General features: G+C 32.3%; 1 protein-coding gene and 3 long non-coding RNA genes across 6 annotated transcripts in view; 3 read left to right on the top strand and 1 right to left on the bottom strand.

Moving 5' to 3' along the window:
- The window catches only part of Kul (Kuzbanian-like), a 793,173-nt gene that overhangs the window by 404,636 nt on the left and 366,020 nt on the right, over window positions 1-22,517 (top strand). The gene's annotated exons all lie outside the window — the stretch shown is intronic.
- Window positions 6,880-7,583, top strand: LOC142223635 (uncharacterized). Its single transcript, XR_012718844.1, has 2 exons — window positions 6,880-7,296; window positions 7,376-7,583. It is a non-coding gene; the product is annotated as an uncharacterized LOC142223635 (long non-coding RNA).
- On the bottom strand, window positions 15,618-16,060 carry LOC142219744 (uncharacterized). Its single transcript, XR_012717737.1, has 2 exons — window positions 15,919-16,060; window positions 15,618-15,838 (listed from the first exon to the last, which is right to left on the bottom strand). It is a non-coding gene; the product is annotated as an uncharacterized LOC142219744 (long non-coding RNA).
- LOC142219743 (uncharacterized) lies at window positions 19,496-19,900 on the top strand. Its single transcript, XR_012717736.1, has 2 exons — window positions 19,496-19,613; window positions 19,696-19,900. It is a non-coding gene; the product is annotated as an uncharacterized LOC142219743 (long non-coding RNA).

Below are 22,517 nucleotides of genomic sequence, written 5' to 3'. Positions count from 1 at the left end.
CAGTTGAGTTAAAGACGATTTCTTTAAAATAAAAATGTTTTTCTTTATTTTAAGGAACATTTGCCTTACTTCAAAAATCTACAACTTCAACAGAGGGACGCAAAATTTCAAGATTTGTGTCCTAAATTTAATAACAAAAAAAATTTTTTTTTGAAGCAAGGATTATAAACTTTCTTTTAATTAAAATGTCATTATTTTAAAGAATCTTGTCCTTAGCATTGCGTAAATTTCGAGTCCTAAAATTTAAGTTGCATAATCTTCCATATTAGGTCAATATTTTTTTTCAGTGTTGGACCATTCCCTCCAATCTAAAACAACGAAAAGCATCTGCCACCATTTTGATATGCCCGCGATGGCAATATAAAGGGATATGCGCAACTCCCATTACAGCAATCCTCATTCGATCTGCACTAGGAAGATAAAAGAAATTTTTAGTTTGGGTTTTAAATTGCCAATTTTAATGTTGTCTATTAATAATCATTATACCTGTTGACGGTCACCAACGCATCCTTCGACGGAATGCATGAGACCCATAAAAACAATTTGAAGAATTATAACACAAACCAATATCAACTTCATCTTCTAATCAAACGAAGAATCTAACCAACTAAATCGCCATATATACTCTCAAACTATGATGTATTGATCTAAAGATCCGCTTTCAGTATCATAAAACCAAGACAAACGCGACACTTTAAGATATTTGAAATTCGTTACGCTTGCAAGTAATGCTAATGATGGGTGATGAAAATTGTTTGTCTCGTTTTTAAGTCCACGCTTGGCTAACTTGTAAACGTACAAGAAAAAATAATATAAGGTTTTACCCCCCCATTATTCGAATAAGTCCGAGAAGTAAAATCTGACATGAATCCGTTCCAAGGGGATTTGTGTCTACTGAGGTCATAGTTGGTCCATTGCGATTCCTTAAACTTTCTACTATTTTTCTCCTCGTGTCTGTTCCATCCTGGTATAATGCCCTTCAGATCTGCCTATGTCCTTCACCCAGAGTCACCGTGGTGCAATGGTTAGCATTTATTCTTTGATCGTCATGTTTCGTATTTCCGTCCACTGTCCCAATATCTGCAATCTCATCGCAGCCAACCTTCAAATTGTCATTAGATATATTTTGAAAATCTTATTTTAATTGCGAGCAAAATCCCCTTGCTGAGTTGCTAAAATGGCTTTAAATATAAATATTTCCCATATTTTTGCAAACATTGAGCATCGTCCCAGGTTTAAATTTTACGCCTAGACATTTTGTAGAATTTTTAAAAAATTTTATCTAAAACGTTACTGTTGATATTCCCCTATACATATTTAACAAATTTGAAGGATTTGAGAATATATAGAAAATATCAAAACCGTCAACTTTTCTAAATTTTGAAATAGGCCACATTTTGATTCTCATTACAATAATCCCTGGGTGGAAAGTCGTTTTTCGGCTTCCTATCTCTAAATCATGAAATCATGTAGATCGTATGGATTTATGGTCAGATGAACATCTCGAAGTCTTAATCTGTTATATTTTTTAACGAACTAATATCCATTTCGATAATCCCTAGGTGGAAAGTCGATTTTCGACTTCATATATCTCGATCATGAACTTATGTAGATCGTTTGGGCATATAATCAGATCTAGAAGTCTGTTATAGTTCCTAATGAACTAATATCCATATTTGAATTATTTGGTTTCTGGTTCTGCGCTACTTTCGTATCCCTGTTAACCAACTTACTTTTTGTACTCCTCTTCGTTATAAAGGGCTACGAAATGCGTTTCCCATAAGTTAATAATTTTGTCTAAATTGTAGCTCAATACTAAGTTAGAGTTTCACAAACAAATATACCAAATTATCACATCTAAAATATTTCTTAATATGCTACTTTATAGATCAAAAGACTTTTTGATTTGATGCCTTGAACCATTCCCTCCAATCTAAAAAATCGAAGAGCATCTGCCACCATTTTCATATGCCCGCCAATGCAATATAAATGGGTATTCGCAACGCCCATTACAGCACTCCTCATTCGATCTGCACTAGGAAGACAAAAGAAAATTTTAGTTAGGGTTTTAAATAGCCAATTTAAATTTTGTCTATTAATTGTCTTCTTACCGGCTGATGGTCATCAGTGCATCCTTCGACGGAATGTATGAGACCCATAAAAACAATTTGAAGAATTATAACACAAACCAATATCAACTTCATCTTCTAATCAAACGGAGAATCTAGCCAACTAAATTGCCTTATATAATCTCAAACTATGAAACATTGATCTAATGATCCATTTTCGATATCATTTAGTCAAGGTAGACGTGTTACCTCAAGTTATTTGAGATTTGTTACACTCGCAAGTAATGCTAATGATGGGCGATGGAAAATGGTTTCTCTCGTTTTTAAGTCCACGCTGTGGCTAACTTGTAAACATACAAGAAATGTATATATATTTTAAGCCCCATTATTCGAATAAGTCCAAGAAGTAAAATCTGGAAATTGTAGCTTTAGGTTAGGTTATGGAAGATGACGTGAGTCCATGCAAAGTGGATTTGTGTCCTCTTATACCATAGTTGGTCTATTGCGTTGCCTCAAACTATCTTCTGTCTTTCCCTTCGTGTCTGTTTCAATCCGGCCGGTATATTCACATCATATGGTATAATGTCCTTCTGATGTGCCTATGTCCTCCGGTTTCACTGCAATGTGGAACGCCGTTCGGACTCGGCTATAAAAAGGAGGTCCCTTGTCGTTGAGCTTAACATGGAATCGGGCAGCACTCAGTGATAAGAGAGAAGTTCACCAATGTGGTACCACAATGGACTGAATAGTCTGAGTGAGCCTGATACATCGGGCTGCCACCTAACCTAACCTAACCTAAGCTAACCTAACCATGTCCTCCGCCCAGAAGCCCTGATGAAAGCGAACATACTCAATATGGCTGCAGTTTCACATGTGGAAGTAAGAGTCCAGTACTTGTTTCTTTTGAAAGATAATACCTGGGCACTGGCAAATAAAATGGAATAAAAAATCCCTAGCCTAAGGGTTCAGACACCAACTACAAATATCATAATTCGTTAGACCGATGCTTATCATGTGTTTTCCCATGTACTGTGTCCTCTTATGATACGTATTTACAGTCTCAACACCTCTCTTTGCATCGATATTAGTACTTCAGAGTTCCTACTATTATTCTCGTTGCATATCAGTTTCGTTTGCATATTGCCCGCATAAAAAGCCCAACATCTCTTCTATAAGTCGTCATATTTGCCATTGATCCTGTAAATATACAAAGAAAGCGGAGAAAAAACGCCCGAAATTACGTATTTTATGACGTTTGGGCCTTCCTTAGCCTGTGCATCGGCCTCTTCATTTCCTCTTACTCCATAATGTCCAGCTGGTTAATGAGAACCATACGCTCTCTACGATAGCAACTGACTACCTTCAGCCTTATGTTTGTATTGCCCAGGACCTTTACTGTTGTCACCGTAGGAGACACCGTGGTGCAATGGTTAGCATGCCCGCCTTGCATACACAAGGTCGTGGGTTCGATTCCTGCTTGGACCGAACACCAAAAAGTTTTTCAGCGGTCCTCTTTGTTCGCGATAACTGAATTTAGATTACCCTCATAAACATGCCGTGTCACCATGTAGTACTTGTAAGTTCTCATATGCCGACCGGCTAGTAGTTCAGTATTTTTGCAAACTGTATCTCCCGTGAGTTCAAGACCTTCAGGCGAATTAGTTCGACTTCCGCAGTCTTCTTGATAAGCAAGTCCATTGGCCATACCCCCTTCAGGGCGGCAGTGACCATTATTCCCATCGCAGCGGTCATATAAATAAGAGTTGTGCTATTTATTCTACCCAATCTCAATGTATGATTGGAGTGCTTCGTAGTGGGCCACCAGACGTGGCAGCCGTATGCAGTTTCTGGTCCAATTACCGCAGTAAAAAGCCAATTAAAAAGCGGCAGTTTAATTAACATTAGTTCAGAGCATTCTGCGTCTTCCCACGAAGTGAAATCGGGAGATCGGATTATATTGATGCCTTACCAAAAAATGGACCGATAAAAGGTAACTTCGGCACAGATTTTTGTGGACCAATTGTATAAAAATACGATTTCTATAAGACCAAGACCCAGGGGCTCAGCTCTCCCATCGGTCTTTCTACGCTTATGCCAAGATCGGGTCTTGACCTGCCTGTAGACAAATTCTGTGCCAAATTTCAAGACGATGGCGCTATTATTGAAGCCTGACTGACTAACAGACACTGAGCATTTCTCTCTGATCCCTACAGCTGCAAATCGTTATTCCGATGTGATTCAGTCCATTGGGATACCACAGTGTTGAACTTCTCTCTTGTCACTGAGTGCTGTCCGATTCTATGTTAAGCTCAACCGAGCCCGAACGATGTTTCAAGTTGCAGTGAAACCACTTGGAGAAGCTTCGAAACATTTAGAAATGTCACCAGTACAGTAATTCCTCGATTTACGTCGTCAAATTTTTTGTTCCATCAAACTTCGATTTACGTCGTCGATTTTCCTGTCCACTTTATCAGAAACCTTCCATAAGTAAAATTTGTATCAACGATGATGGCAAGTTAATATACCCCCTCCACCATAGGATGGGGGGTATATTAACTTTGTCATTCCGTTTGTAACACATTGAAATATTGCTCTATTAACTTTGTCATTCCGTTTGTAACACATTGAAATATTGCTCTAAGACCCTCTAAAGTATATATATATATATATATATATATATATATATATATATATATATATATATATATATATATATATATATATATATATATATATATATATATATATATATATATATATATATATATATATATATATATATATATATATATATATATTCTGGGTCGTGGTGAAATTCTGAGTCGATTTGAGCATATCCGTTCGTCCGTCCGTCTGTTGAAATCACGCTAACTTCCGAACGAAACAAGCTATCGACTTGCAACTTGGCACAAGTAGTTGTTCTTGATGTTGGTCGGATGGTATTGCAAATGGGCCATATCGGTCCACTTTTACGTATAGCCCTCATGTAAACGGACCCACAAATTTGGCTTGCGGGGACTCTAAGAGAAGCAAATTTCATCCGATCCGGCTGAAATTTGGTACATGGTGTTAGTATATGGTCTCTAACAACCATGCAAAAATTGGTCCACATCGGTCTATAATTATATATAGCCCCCATATGAACCGATCCCCCCATTTGGTTTGCGGAGCCTCTAAGAGAAGCAAATTTCATCCAATCCGGCTGAAATTTGGTACATGGTGTTAGTAGATGGTCTCTAATGGCCAATGCAAAAAATGGTCCACATCGGTCCATAATTATATATAGCCCCCATATAAACCGATCCCCAGATTTGACCTCCGGAGCCTCTTGGAAGAGCATAATTCATCCGATTCGGTTGAAATTTGGTACGTGATGTAAGTATATGTTATCCAAACACCAGGCAGGAATTGGTTCATATCAGTCCATAATTATATATAGCCCCCATATAAACCGATCTCCAGATTTGACCTCTGGTGCCTTTTGGAGAAGCAAAATTCATCCGATCTGGTTGAAATTTGGTACGTGGTGATAGTATATGATATTTAACAACCATGCCAAAACCATGGTCCATATCAGTCCATAATCATATATAGCGCCCATATAAACCCATCCCGAGATTTGGGTTTGGAGCCTCTTGGAGGAGAAAATTTCATCCGAGTCAGTTGAAATTTGGTACATTGTGCTAGTATATGGTCGTTAACAACCATGCCTAACTAGGTCCATATCGGTCTATAGTTATATATAGCCCTCAGATAAATCTATCGCCAATCACCAAAAAATTGGTCCATATCATTCTGGCTCTTTACCACGTATGGACTCATAATTTAGAAAACAATGTTAAGAAGTTTTAAGATACCACAACCCAAGTAATTCGATTGTGGATGACAGTCTTTCACATAAGATTCGGCCTGGCCGAACTTACGGCCGTATATACTTGTTTTTTTTTTCTGAAATTCTTACCGAAATTACTGAATTACCTTTATTTTTGAAGTTTTTTATTATGTACACGCACATACATACATAAATGGACTTAGGAGTAAGTATACGCAATTTTTAATTCGGTTTACGTCGTTTCGATTAACGTCGTCAAATTCCGGAACCAATCACGACGTTAATCGAGGGATTACTGTATCCCTGAGAGGAGATAAGTCAGCGCTGAAGAACTTTTTGGTGTTTCGTCGAAAATGGGTTTGAACCCACTCAAGGCGGTCATGCTAAACATTGCACCACGGTGGCTCCCGCTGTGGATATAAAGCAATATTTAATTAAACATATCATAGTTTTTCCAACAGATGGCATTATTTGTCTGTACCGATAGGATTCCAATAGATGGTATTAGAAAGAGGACATTTCTTAACAAAATTGGAAATCGAATGAAAAACAATTTGTTTATGGAAATTCAAAAGGAAAATCTATAGCAACAAATCTACGGAATCATGAAAACAATAAAAATTGCTAGAAGGTCTTGCGAAAAATCTCGCAACTCTCGGCGCCATGGAAAAAATATTGTTTTCAATAATTGATTAATGTGACAGTACACTCTTCGTTTTTTAGATCCTCTGGTCATAATAGGGTGATGGTACAATTATAGCTATTATCAACGCGAAATTTTATATACGATACCGTAAATATTTATTCAGGATCACCATCATTTTTCCACCAGATGGCTTTATTTTTAGGTATTTCGCATTGTATGAATCCGATTGTATTCCTCATATCATCACAATCCTAAACGAGCTTATTGGATATGAAGATGAAGAAAGTGATATTATTAAGCTATTGAAAAGAAAATGCCAGATACCAATCACCATTCCATTAAATGGCTTTAGATAAAGGGCAGATGGCTTTAGAAAGAGTGCATTGCATTCTAAAAATGCTTCTCTGACTGTTTGACGTTTGGCTTTCAATTTCCTTAGTAAACTACAGTAAACTCGAAACAAAGAACATTACAAACAGATACATTCAACCAAGTACCTAAATGTGTACTAGGGTTTTGTGAGCATACATTAATGCCATTAATTGTAGGCGTAACAAATTTTCGATATCAAATCACACATCTAGCTTTTCTATACGTGATCTCTAATAATGGCTCATACTTAAAGTGGACTATATAACATGCAATTGTTTATCAGAATCATCATCAGTTTCGAGATGAAGTTCATTATAATATTTGCTATATTCCTTCAAATTGCATCATTGGTTCTCGGTGATTGCACCAATAAACCGGTAAGTAGTAACAAATAAATTTTAACAAAATCAATGCCACTTTCGAAAAACAAAAAAATAATAATCTTTACCTATATAGTGCCAATCCACTGACGAATGTTGTCCAGGATTCCACTGCAGAACCGATTATAAGAACCTATTTGTTCCAGCACAAAGAGTCTGTAAAATGTAATCTATATAAGTGGAAATAATATGGAAATATTTCATGATGAAAATTAAAAAAAAAAAAACATATTGGTAAAAAACCTAATAAATAAATAAAAATCATTTAAAAAAATCATTTAAAATTTATTGTGAGATCTGATTCATTTACAATATACCTCTTGAGTCCTATGGTCATGTATACTTCCAAATTTATTATCTACATCGATCAACGGATAGTCTATTAATTTGATCTATATACAGGGCACTGCTTCCCCCACAATAAATGGGGTTGCCACAATAGGTAGAATTCGACCAACAAATGGTAGATTTTTTATTGTTTGATAGATTGATATTTTTGCAGTTTTCATGTCCAACTACCGGGTACTTAAACTTTCTATAATGAAAATAAAAAATTTTGACAAAAATTTTCTATAGAAATAAAATTTTGCCAAAAGGTTCTATAGAAACAAAATTTTGACAAAATTTTCTCTAAAAATAAAATTTTAATAATAATAATAATTAATAATAATAATTAATCAAAATTTAATAATTAATCAAGCTTGAGATCGTTTTTTGTATGTATTGGTTTCTTTATTTTTCAATATTTCGCAATTACATTGAATTGCTTCATCAGGAGTCGATCTATAATAAAAGTGGTTTGATAATTTTTAATCATGACATGTAAAATTCTTTCTCAAAATTGTTTTTAAAATCGCAAATAATTTTAGTGGTAATAACAGCTATTGGTTTTAGTTTACAAATTTTTTATAAATAATTAAAGATTTTAATAATTGTAATTAACAAGTATCAGGAGACCAGGAAAAACAAAAGGAATTACATTATACACTTACGTATGCAAAACATTTAAGTGTAACACAACAACAACACATAAAGCTTAAAACTAGAGTAGTATCACTACGTTCGTCTATTACTTTTATTGCACTGATTTCCCTCTTGCTTTCTCTGATGCTGAGTACTTGCATATCTAGTTGTCTTGTCTATGATGTGTCTGTATATGTGAGCAATGTTATCTGTATCTGATTTGTAGTTCATTCTCTTCTCTGTGGGTACATTGTTAATGTACAACATTTCTAATGTTAATCTTTTGCTGTTGCTACTCTCTCTCTCCAATACTCTCACATCGTCAAAGTTCGGGTGATGTTTCGTTGTCGCACAGTGTGTTGCAAGCGCGGTTTTTTGGAGTTTGTTGTTATTGCGGAGTTTTATGTCTGATTTGTGTCCCGACAGTCTTGTTTTTAATTTATTTTTCGTAGTTCCAATATACATTTTGTCACATGGTTCTTTGTTATCTCCATTACATGTTATTTGATAGATAACATTAGATGTTTCCATAATAGGCGTCTTGTCTTTAGTTTTTGTGAAAATGTTTTTTAGTGTATTGTAATTTTTATGGGCAATATTGACTTTATTTTTGTCTACTATGTTAGAGTTTTTTATCCTTTCCGAAATTCCTTTTACATAGGATAAGGATCTGTAAATTTTGGGTTAATTTCATCTTACAAACCCTACTTGGACAAAGAAAATATAGAGAAAGAACCCAAAATTTACAGATCCTTATCCTATGTAAAAGGAATTTCGGAAAGGATAAAAAACTCTAACATAGTAGACAAAAATAAAGTCAATATTGCCCATAAAAATTACAATACACTAAAAAACATTTTCACAAAAACTAAAGACAAGACGCCTATTATGGAAACATCTAATGTTATCTATCAAATAACATGTAATGGAGATAACAAAGAACCATGTGACAAAATGTATATTGGAACTACGAAAAATAAATTAAAAACAAGACTGTCGGGACACAAATCAGACATAAAACTCCGCAATAACAACAAACTCCAAAAAACCGCGCTTGCAACACACTGTGCGACAACGAAACATCACCCGAACTTTGACGATGTGAGAGTATTGGAGAGAGAGAGTAGCAACAGCAAAAGATTAACATTAGAAATGTTGTACATTAACAATGTACCCACAGAGAAGAGAATGAACTACAAATCAGATACAGATAACATTGCTCACATATACAGACACATCATAGACAAGACAACTAGATATGCAAGTACTCAGCATCAGAGAAAGCAAGAGGGAAATCAGTGCAATAAAAGTAATAGACGAACGTAGTGATACTACTCTAGTTTTAAGCTTTATGTGTTGTTGTTGTGTTACACTTAAATGTTTTGCATACGTAAGTGTATAATGTAATTCCTTTTGTTTTTCCTGGTCTCCTGATACTTGTTAATTACAATTATTAAAATCTTTAATTATTTATAAAAAATTTGTAAACTAAAACCAATAGCTGTTATTACCACTAAAATTATTTGCGATTTTAAAAACAATTTTGAGAAAGAATTTTACATGTCATGATTAAAAATTATCAAACCACTTTTATTATAGATCGACTCCTGATGAAGCAATTCAATGTAATTGCGAAATATTGAAAAATAAAGAAACCAATACATACAAAAAACGATCTCAAGCTTGATTAATTATTTTCTATTGGAAAAAAGAAAGATCGAATAAAATCAAAATTTCTAATTAAACACGGAAAGCACGCCGAGAATAAGACAATGATCTATAATAAAATAAAGAATAATGACAAATCTCTAAGACGCAATATAAACAGACACAAAAATTTGAAAGTGAAAACCGAAAAGATTCACTCTTCAATAACATTTCTAATCAGATGTCGTAATCATGGAATTATACCTGAATTCATAAAAAATTCGATGAAAAACATCTACAATATTTTGGAAAATAAAGAAAAATCTAAAATTGACTTACAGCCCACACTCTTGCAATACATTGAGCATTTTCAAATAAAAATTCTGAATATTTTAATTAAGCACAGACATAATCTCCAGAAAAGTTACAAAGAAGAAGAGGAAAAGATAAAAAAATGGCTTAATGATCACCTCTCACAAGACGAAAACGAAACACTTGTTTCCTATCAAAACACATATATCAGGAAAATTAAAGAAAGAACAAATGAAATACAAAAAGGAAAATTCAATAAACTTTTAGAAAAACAACGAACTGAACTAAACATACGGGTTAATGAAAAATGGTTTGTCAACAAAACCAAAACGGAATTTCCATACGATATAAAATGGCTTCTATCTCTAGGACAAAAGCACGGTCTCCCAACTCAAAGAACAAAATTCCCTTTGTTCAAATATATCGCTGATGGAGAAAATTTAATCCAGATGAACAATGACAAGGAAGAGCAAGAAAAGGCTAGGACAAAATTCGCAACATCGGTAGAGAATCACATTAACAAAATGTCCCATAGTGGAAGAGAAAAATATATTATAAACACAGTGGAACGAACTAAAAAATTTTTAAATGCCAACAAGAATATTTACATACTAAACGCAGACAAAGGAAACGTTACAGTGGCCATGGAGAAGGAAGAATATAAAGAGAGGATGTTAAAAATTGTAGGAGATATGATGACATATCAAAGAGTAAATAAAGACCCCACACAAGCCCTACAAAAGAGAAATAATGAGTTAGTTGAAGAACTTTTCAAGAATAATATCATATCGGAAGCGGAAAAGAAGAACCTTAAGGCAGATAATGTGATAGCACCAAGGCTGTACGGACTACCAAAAATCCATAAAGAAGGATACCCATTGAGACCAATATGCTCTTCGGTTAAATCCCCGTCCTCGGAGATGTGTAAATATGTGGCAGATATTCTGAAATGCTTGACAGTTAAATCTAGATATAATGTTCGGGATTCAGTGCAATTTAGAGATAGGATAAAACACTTGACGATCCAAAAGGATGAGAAATTAATTTCGTTTGACGTAGTATCGCTTTTCCCAAGTGTACCAGTTGACGCAGCACTCCAAATAATAGAAGAAAGGTGGAATGAAATAACTGTGCACACGAATATGACAAAGCATCTGTTTATGAAAATACTACGTTTCTGTATAGTGGACAATCGATATTTTAAATACGACGGAAAAATATACAGGCAGAAAAAAGGCTTACCCATGGGATCACCAGCATCTCCGGTCATAGCAGACATTTTAATGGAAAAATTGTTAGACACATCTATGGACAAGTTAAAAGAAAAACCCAAAATTATGACTAAGTACGTTGACGACCTATTTGCGATATTAAAAGAGGACGAAATAGATAACACATTAAAATGCCTTAATGAATTTCATAAAAGCATAAGTTTTACGATGGAAATAGAAACGGATAATAAACTGCCTTACTTGGACATACTACTAATAAAAGAAAATGGAAAACTTATTACAGACTGGTATCAGAAAGATACAGCATCAGGAAGAATAATGAACTTCTTTTCCAATCACCCAAGGTCCATGCTAATAAATACGGCCAAAAACTTAGTAAACAGAGTACTGACAATAAGCGATAATAAATTCCATAAAAACAACAGAAAAAAGCTGCAAAATATACTTCAAGAAAATAATTTTCCACCAAAACTAATAAAAGAACTAATTTCATCTTACAAACCCTACTTGGACAAAGAAAATATAGAGAAAGAACCCAAAATTTACAGATCCTTATCCTATGTAAAAGGAATTTCGGAAAGGATAAAAAACTCTAACATAGTAGACAAAAATAAAGTCAATATTGCCCATAAAAATTACAATACACTAAAAAACATTTTCACAAAAACTAAAGACAAGACGCCTATTATGGAAACATCTAATGTTATCTATCAAATAACATGTAATGGAGATAACAAAGAACCATGTGACAAAATGTATATTGGAACTACGAAAAATAAATTAAAAACAAGACTGTCGGGACACAAATCAGACATAAAACTCCGCAATAACAACAAACTCCAAAAAACCGCGCTTGCAACACACTGTGCGACAACGAAACATCACCCGAACTTTGACGATGTGAGAGTATTGGAGAGAGAGAGTAGCAACAGCAAAAGATTAACATTAGAAATGTTGTACATTAACAATGTACCCACAGAGAAGAGAATGAACTACAAATCAGATACAGATAACATTGCTCACATATACAGACACATCATAGACAAGACAACTAGATATGCAAGTACTCAGCATCAGAGAAAGCAAGAGGGAAATCAGTGCAATAAAAGTAATAGACGAACGTAGTGATACTACTCTAGTTTTAAGCTTTATGTGTTGTTGTTGTGTTACACTTAAATGTTTTGCATACGTAAGTGTATAATGTAATTCCTTTTGTTTTTCCTGGTCTCCTGATACTTGTTAATTACAATTATTAAAATCTTTAATTATTTATAAAAAATTTGTAAACTAAAACCAATAGCTGTTATTACCACTAAAATTATTTGCGATTTTAAAAACAATTTTGAGAAAGAATTTTACATGTCATGATTAAAAATTATCAAACCACTTTTATTATAGATCGACTCCTGATGAAGCAATTCAATGTAATTGCGAAATATTGAAAAATAAAGAAACCAATACATACAAAAAACGATCTCAAGCTTGATTAATTATTTTCTATTGGAAATAACATTTTGACAAAATTTTCTATGGGAATTAAATTTTGACTAAATTTTCTATAGGAATAAAATGTTGACAAAAATTTCAATAGAAATAAAATTTTAACGAAATTTTCTATGTAAGCTAAATTTTGCAAAAATTTTCTCTAAACCTAAAATTTTGACTAAATTTTCTGTGGGAATACAATTTTGACAAAATTTTCTCTAAAACTAAAATTTTGACTAAATTTTCTGTGTGTGTGTAAAATTTTAACAAACTTTTCTATGCCAATATAATTTTGACAATATTTTCTACAGAAATAAAATTTAGACAAAATTTTCTATAGAAACAAAATTTTGGGAAAATTTTCTATGGGAATAAAATTGTGACAAAATTTTATATAATAATGAAATTTTGACAAAATTTTGTATACAAATAAAATTTTGACAAAATTTTCTATACCAGTAAAAATTTTGTCAAACCCTTTTTTATAGAAATAAAATTTTGACAAAATTTTCTATGGGCATTAAATTTTGACAAAATTTTCTATGGGAATTAAATTTTGACTAAATTTTCTATGGGAATTAAATTTTGACAAAATTTTCTATAGGAATAAAATTTTGACAAAATTTTCTATAGAAATAAAATGTTGACAAAATTTTATATAATAATAAAATTTTGACAAAATTTTCTATATAAATAAAATTTTGACAAAATTTTATATATAGGTTAGGTTATGTGGCAGCCCGATGTATCAGGCTCACTTAGACTATTCAGTCCATAGAAATACGATGTTGACAAAATGTTATATAATAATAAAATTTTGACAATATTTTCTATAGAAACAAAATTTTCAATAGAAATAAAATTTTAACGAAATTTTTTATGTAAGCTAAATTTTGAAAAAAAATTTCTCTAAAACTAAAATTTTGACTAAATTTTCTGTGGGAATACAATTTTGACAAAATTTTCCCTAAAACCTAAAAAAAAAATTTTTTGACAAACTTTCTATACAAATAAGATTTTGTCAAACCCTTTTTTATAGAAATAAAATTTTGACAAAATTTTCTGTAGAAATAAAATTTTGACAAAATTTTCTATAGAAATAAAATTTTGACAAAATTTTCTATGGGAATTAAATTTTGACTAAATTTTCTATAGCAATAAAATTTTGACAAAATTTTCTATAGAAATAAAATGTTGACAAAATTTTCTATATAAATAACATTTTGACAAAATTTTCTATATACATAAAATTTTGACAAATTTTTTTTTATAATTAAAATTTTGACAAAATTTTCTATATAGGTTAGGTTATGTTAGGTGACAGCCCGATGTATCAGGCTCACTTAGACTATTCAGTCCATTGTGATACCACATTGGTGAACTTCTCTCTAATCACTGAGTGCTGCCCGATTCCATGTTAAGCTCAATGACAAGGGACCTCCTTTTTATAGCCGAGTCCGAACGGCATTCCACATTGCAGTGAAACCACTTAGAGAAGCTTTGAAACCCTCAGAATTGTCACCAGCATTACTGAGATTCCACATTGCAGTGAAACCACTTAGAGAAGCTTTGGAACCCTCAGAATTGTCACCAGCATTACTGAGGTGGGATAATCCACCGCTGAAAAACTTTTTGGTGTTCGGTCGAATCGAACCCACGACCTTGTGTATGCAAGGCGGGCATGCTAACCATTGCACCACGGTGGCTCCCAAATTTTCTACATAAATAAAATTTTGACAAAATTTTCTATGGGAATTAAATTTTAACTAAATTTTCTATAGGAATAAAATTTTGACAAAATTTTGTATAGAAATAAGTGTTGACAAAATGTTATATAATAATAAAATTTTGACAAAATTTTCTATGCAAATATAATTTTGACAATATTTTCTATAGCAACAACATTGTGACCAAATTTTCAATAGAAATAAAATTTTAACGATATTTTCTATGTAAGCTATATTTTGACAATATTTTCTATAGAAATAAAATTTTGACAAAATTTTCTATAGAAATAAAATTTTGATAAAATTTCCTATAGAAATGAAATTTTGATAAAATTTCCTATAGAAATGAAATATTGACAAAGTTTCTTATAGAAATGAAATGTTGACAGAATTTCCTATAGAAATGAAATTTCGGAAAAAAATCCTATAGAAATGAAATTTTGACAAAATTTCCTGTAGAAATGAGATTTTTGATAAAATTGTTGAAATGCAATTTTAATAAAATTTCCTATTGAAATTAAATTTTGACCAAATTTCCTATAGAAATGAAATTTTGATAAAACTTCCTATAGAAATGAAATATTGACAAAATTTCGTATAGAAATGAAATATTGACAAAATTTCTTATAGAAATGAAATGTTGACAGAATTTCCTATAGAAATGAAATTTCGGAAAAAAAATCCTATAGAAATGAAATTTTGACAAAATTTCCTGTAGAAATGAAATTTTTACAAAAATTCCTGTAAGATTTCCTATAGAAATGAAAACTTTAAAATGTAATTTTGATAAAATTTCAGCTAGAAATGACATTTTGACAAAATTTCCTGTAGAAATAATTTCGGTAAAATTTCCTATAAAAATGAAATTTTGACAAAATTTCCTATAGAAGTAAAAAATTAACTTCACTCGAAAATACAAAAATATCTCAAGCTTTAATAAAATAAAATCAAATTATCTAAAGAAAGTTTTATTTATTTATTATTATTATTTTTTTGTTTTAATATACAGCTTTTCGAATTTCCATCATGAAGACATTGCCATAATTAGCATGATTACGTACGTTTGGCAAATTCGTACAACCTTTTTCTGCAAACTTTTCTTGGTGGATCATACCAATCATAATATACCAAATCACATTTGAATTTTCCACAACAATCGCTATGGGACTTACACTATAAAGGCAAACATTAGTTTTTCAAAAAATAGGTATTTCAAATTTTGCTAAAATTAGATTTTCAAATTATCAACCTACCGGTAGTCCGGTGCAGTCTTCGCCACCACCGAGAACCAATGAAACAATTTGAAAAACTAAAGCACAAAGTAGTACTAACTTCATTTTGAAACTGTTGAAAGATTCTGATAAACAAACTCTTTTCGTATATAAACCTTTTTTGTGGGGCCTGTACTTTCAAAGTATTTCAAATTTGTTACGCATGGATTTAATGTTCATGAAATACTTCTTACCTGCATAAAATTAGAAAATGAATGTGCTAATTTAATTTTTTTATTGCTTTGCTTTTTTAAATAATAATGAAAAGGCAATTGAATTAAGCAAATGAATCTGATGAAGTATAATTTAATTAAATACCTCTGTTCTTGCAAGAAAATTTGATATAAAATCTGATACAATTGAACAATATTAGTGAAATCTTAAGTTAAAATCTATTGATCAAGTTTTTTAAATTGATTATAAAATCTTTACAACTAGAGAAACGTCTTCTATTTGATCAGAGTTGCTAGTATTTTCTTGGCTCTTGTTCCCAAATTGGAGCGCATTCGTCCCCAAGAATTTTGAATTTAAATGAAAACTCCTCAATAAATTGACTAAATTTTGATAAAATTTGCTAATTTGATTTCCTATGAAAATGAAATTTTGACAAAATTTCCAACAGGAATTGAATTCTGACAAAATTTTCTATGGAAAAGAAATTTTGTCCAAATTTCATTTATATCGGACAATTAGTTTAAAATTAATTTCAAATTCACTTTAAGTAAATTTCGTGCCTAATGTGTTTGGGCTATAAGAAAAATTTCTGTAGGAAATTTTATTCCTATAGGAAACAAAAAAATTGCCAAAAATTTCCTATAGAACTGAACTTTTGACAAAGTTTTCTACAAATTAGGCTCGAAATCTACTAAAAGTGGATTTGAAATGAATTTTAAACAAAATATTCTATATAAATGAAATTTGGACACAATGTCCTATATGAAAAGGAAAATGGCTCAGAAGCATTGGATTTTAACAGGGGACAATTAGTTTAAAATTCATTTCAAATTCACTTTAAGTAAATTTCGTGCCTAATATGTTTGGGCTATAAGAAAAATTTCTGTACGAAATTTTATTCCTATAGGAAACAAAAAAATGCCAAAAATTTCCTATAGAAATCAACTGTTAACAAAGTTTTCTACATATTAGGCTCGAAATCTACTAAAAGTGAAATTGAAATGAATTTTAAACAAAATGTTTTATATAAATGAAATTTGGACACAATGTTCTATATGAAAAGGAAAATGGATCAGAAGCAGTGGATTTTAACAGGGGTGTGTAATACGTAGTCATCTGATGCCATTGATGTCATATTTCGGATTTCATTTTAAAAAAAGTGTGAAAAACTTCCAAAACTAAAATTTCCATGTAAAGACGTTTTTAATAAAACATGCAAATATCTATAAAGCCATTCGATCGTGTGCAATAGAAATATTAGTACTTACGATAGTGACAACAGTCCTATAAATTAATCCAATAATATATATAGCCCGTTATAGTATGGTCCCCACATAAGACAAAATCATCCCTTTGCATCTTCTATGGGCTAGTTGAAGACTTACGTGTCATCCTAACAAAGCCATGTGATCTCTTTGGGTTACCAAAAAACCGTTGGATAGTGTTTTTTATGAAAAATACGTAATTTTTGAAAACAAAAATCTGATTTTATTGCGTTGAAGACTCAAAGAAAAACAAATTCGATAAGTTTGTTGAACATTTTATTTCACGTTCGTGACCGGTCTATTGACCGCCTAGATCGTTTGATTTAACGCCTTTAGTGTGGCTATGGTAAAGCTCATATCTATACAAAGAAGGCCGCTTCAATTGAAACATTAGAAGACCACATTGAATCATTTATTCGGGAGAGACCGGCGGAAATATTGCAAAGAATATGCCAAAATTGGACTGAGTACACGTTCACAAAAAATCGCTTCTGTAACATATACTCCCAAACATATTTTGCTTCAAGCATATACATTTTTGGCTATTGCCCAAACATTTATATTTTTGATCTCTTCCAATATATAATATGTTTGAAAGCATATTGGTCTAAACAATATATGTTTGGGTAGTCAATTTCCAAACATTTTGTATTTTTGCATCCAAATTCAATAATGTTGTCTTCCAAAAAAACAATATGTTATTATGTGAACATATAATATGTTTGGAAGCATTTTGCACCCAACAATATTATATGCTTAAAAAAATTCTCCCAAACAATATTGTGCTCAAAATTTTATTTATTTATTTATATATTTACAATCATAATGAATTATGAAAATAAACAGGTAATATAGGTGCTAACAACATAGGTTTTCGACCTGAATGCTCAAAATTTTGTTTCTGCCCAATTGTATATTCCCCCACATCTTTCTCACTTCCACGAGATTTTTTAGTTCTTATCACCTTTTTCTGTAATACAAACATTGTAGAAGAAATTATTCAATTGCCTGATTTTTTTATTTTAATTTTACCTTTTGCCGGGCGGGGATTCGAACAGCGGACCACACAGTTTGTAAGGATCAAAGAAGTAGCTGATCAATTGCCCAAGGAAAAATAAAAAAATGTTAATTTTGTAATAACAAGCAACAACCACCAACTTAATTCAATATCGCTCCCTGTTAAATAGCGCTCCAAGCTACTAAACACATATATGTTTATAGGCTATTTCTAAATTAATATATGTTTGCATCCAAGCATATAATATTTACAAACATTTTATGTCCCAAACATAATATGTTCTAACATATTAACATATATGTCCCAAACATGTTATGCTAGTTTATGAACATTATATGCTTGCACTCAAAAATATTGTGTTTAAAAATTTGTGTTCTAAACATATAATGTTTATAGCCAAACATATGAAAAACAGTCTTTTTCATCCGTGTATCGATCGATAAATCGTAAATCCACTTTTGCGAAGTTGCCTCGAAATTGGTTCAGATTTAAATGTTTCCCATATTTATTATTAATTGAGTTCCACCCCAGGGCCTTAACCGACTTAAATTTTAATTAAATAGATTTTTTAAGAAGGCTTAAATATATTGTCCACTAAGAAGCCTTGAATATATTGTCGGTTCAGATTTAAATGTATATATATGGGAACATAAACCTTTATATATAACACCCAACAAATTTGAAGGATTTTAAATGGTATCGAATATGTAGATCCACAAGGAGGTGCAGCGTTTAATATAGTCGGCCCCGCCCGACTTTAGACTTTCCTTACTTGTTTTTTAGTAACATTGTGCTTCATCCCAGGGCATAAGCCGATTTAAGTTTTAGTTCTAGAGATTTTGTAGAAGTAAAAAAATTGTCACCAAATCGGTTAAGATATAAATATTTGTATATGGGAATAAAAACCTTCATGAAGGAGTTGAGATGTGTTAACACAAATTTTGGTCTACAAAGCAATAAATTAGCACATTAATTTTCTTATTCTATGCAGGTAAACTAAAGAGCTGTATACAAGTATTTTATGGTCATTAACTCCATGCGTAACAAATGTCAGATACCTTGAAATTACATGCCCAAAAAAAAGGCTTTATATGTGAGATGAGTTTCTTGAAATGAGAATCTTTAACAGTTTCAAAATGAAGTTAACATTACTTTGTGTTTTAGTCTTTCAACTTGTTTCGTTGGTTCTAGGGGGTGGCAAAGACTGCCATGGTCAACCGGTAGGTAGATAATAGGAGGATTTAATTTTACCAAAACTTTAAAAAGCAATTTTGGAAAAAAAAACAATGTTTGTCTTTATAGTGTAAATTCCATAGCGATTGTTGTGAAACATTCAAGTGTGATATGGTACATTATAGTTGGTATGGGAAACCAAAACAAGTGTGCAGAAAAAGGTTGTAAGAGTTTACCAAACATTAGCGTTAATTGTGGCAATATTTTCACGATGGAAACTTGAAAAGCTGTATTGTTTAGAAATATTAAATAAAAATTTCTCGTTGAACAATTACTGCTGAGAGAGGTGATATAATTTTTTATTTACATCAGATCTCAAATGCTGTACAAGTAGCATAAGGATGTTCCCTTGAAATCACAAGGTTTTTACACTGAAAGAAGCGTTTTGAACTTTTCTGAGGGAACGCAATTTTAGAGATGCAACATTTTTCCTTTGACGCTATTTTTATACCTTGCGCCACACTGTGGAACAGGGTATTATAAGTTAGTGCATATGTTTGTAACACCCAGAAGGAGACGAGATAGACACATGGTGTCTTTGGCAATAATGCTCAGGGTGACTCCCTGAGTCGATATAACCATGTCCGTCTGTCTGTGAACACATTTTTGTGATCAAAGTCTAGGTCGCAATTTAAGTCCAATCGCCTTCAAATTTGGCACATGTTCCTAATTTGGGTCAGAATAGAATCCTATTGATTTTGGAAGAAATCGGTTCAGATTTAGATATAGCTCCCATATATATCTTTCGCCCGATATGGACTTATATGGCTCCAGAGGCCAGATTTTTGGCCGAATTTGGTTGAAATTTTGTACTAGGACTACAATTAGTAGTGTAGTCAAGTGTGCGAAATTTGATTGAAATCGGTTCAGATTTAGATATAGCTCCCATATATATCTTTCACCCGATATGGACTAATATGGTCCTAAAAGCCAGAGTTTTGGCCCAATTTGGTTGAAATTTTGCACAGGGCGTAGATTTAACATTGTAGCTATGCGTGCCAAATTTAATTGAAATCGATTCAGATTTAGATATAGCTCCCATATATATCTTTCGCCCGATATGGACTAATATGGTCGTAGAAGCCAGAGTTTTGGCCAAATTTGTTTGAAATTTTGCACTAGGAGTAAAATTAGTAGTGCAGTTAAGTGTGCGAAATTTGATTGAAATCGGTTCAGATTTAGATATAGCTCCCATATATATCTTTCGCCCGATATGGACTAATTGGTTCTAATAGCCGGAGTTTTGGCCCAATTTGGTTGAAATTTTGCACAGGGAGTAGATTTAGCATTGTAGCTATGCGTGCCAAATTTGGTTGAAATCGGTTCAGATTTAGATATAGCTCCTATATATAAGTTTTTACGATTTCGACAAAAATGGTCAAAATACCAACATTTTCCTTGTAAAATCGCCTCTGCTTAATCGAAAAGTTGTAAAAATGACTCTAATTTTCCTAAACTTCTAATACATATATATCGAGCGATAAATCATAAATAAGCTTTTGCGAAGTTTCCTTAAAATTGCTTCAGATTTAAATGTTTCCCATATTTTTTTTTACCCTTCACCACTACTGTGGTACAGGGTATAATAAGTTTGTGCATTTGTATGTAACGCCAAGAAGGAGTAATCATAGACCAACCTTTTAGTATACGGATCGGCTTAGAATTAAATTCTAAGTCGATTTAGCGATGTCCGTCTGTCTGTCTGTTCATGTATTTTTGTGCGCAAAGTACAGGTCGCAGTTTAAGTCCGATCGTCCTCAAATTTGGCATAGGGTCGTTTTTTGGGACAAAGACAATCGCTATTAATTTTAGAAAAAATCGGTTCAGATTTAGATATAGCTGCCATATATATTTATCCCCGATCTGGTCATAATTGGCGTGTTTATCAACCGATGTTCTTCAAATTCAGTACATCCGAATATTTTATGAGTCTCGAAAAACTTGCTTCAGCTAAATCGGTTCAGATTTAGGTATAGCTCCCATATATATCATTCGTCCGATTTAGACTCATATGACCACAGAGGCCAAATGTTACTACCGATTTACGTGAAATTTTGCATAAAGAGTAGAATTGACATTCTACCAATGCTTGGAAAATTTAATTGAAATCGGTTCAGATTTAGATATAGCTTCCATATATATCTTTCGTCCGATTTGAACTTATATGGTCTCAAAAGCCTGAGTTTTGCCGTGATTTGGTTCAAATTTTACACAAGCAGTACGTTTAATAGTATCGTTAAGTGTGTCAAATTTTGTTAAAATCGGTTCAGATTTGGATATAGCTCACATATATATCTTTCGCCCGATTTGAACTTATATGGTCTCAAAAGCCAGAGTTTTGCCCTGGCTTACTTCAAATTTTGCACAAGCGGTACTTTTAACGATACTATTGTATGTGCCAAATATGGTCAAAATCGATTCAGATTTAGATATAGCTCCCATATATATATTTCATTCGATTTGAACTTATATGGCCTCAAAATCCAGGGTTTTGCCGTGATTTGCTTCAAATTTCGCACAAGGAGTACGTTTAGTAGTATAGGTAATTTTGGCAAATTTGGTTGAAATTGGTTCAGATTTAGATATGGCTCCCACATATATATCCCGTCCGATTTGCACTCATATGACCAAGGGGGCCAAAGTTATACTCCCATTTACGTGATATTTCGCATAGATAGCATAATTATTATTCTAACTATGCATGTCAAATTTAGTCAAAATTGGTTCGTATTGTATATAGCTCCCATATATACGTACACCAGAGTTGGGAAAATATGGTGGACTGTTTCATAATTTAGACCCATTTTCATTGGGATTTTCCTCCAATTGACTGGATAGTTTCCTCAGAGAATACAAATATGGCCAAAATTCTCACACTTTACACAAAATTC

Source organism: Haematobia irritans, chromosome 1, assembly GCF_050003625.1.
Source record: "Haematobia irritans isolate KBUSLIRL chromosome 1, ASM5000362v1, whole genome shotgun sequence".
NCBI classification, from domain to species: Eukaryota; Metazoa; Arthropoda; class Insecta; order Diptera; family Muscidae; genus Haematobia; species Haematobia irritans.
Note: the sequence above shows the minus strand (reverse complement) of the source record. Positions and strands in the feature narration are given on the sequence as shown.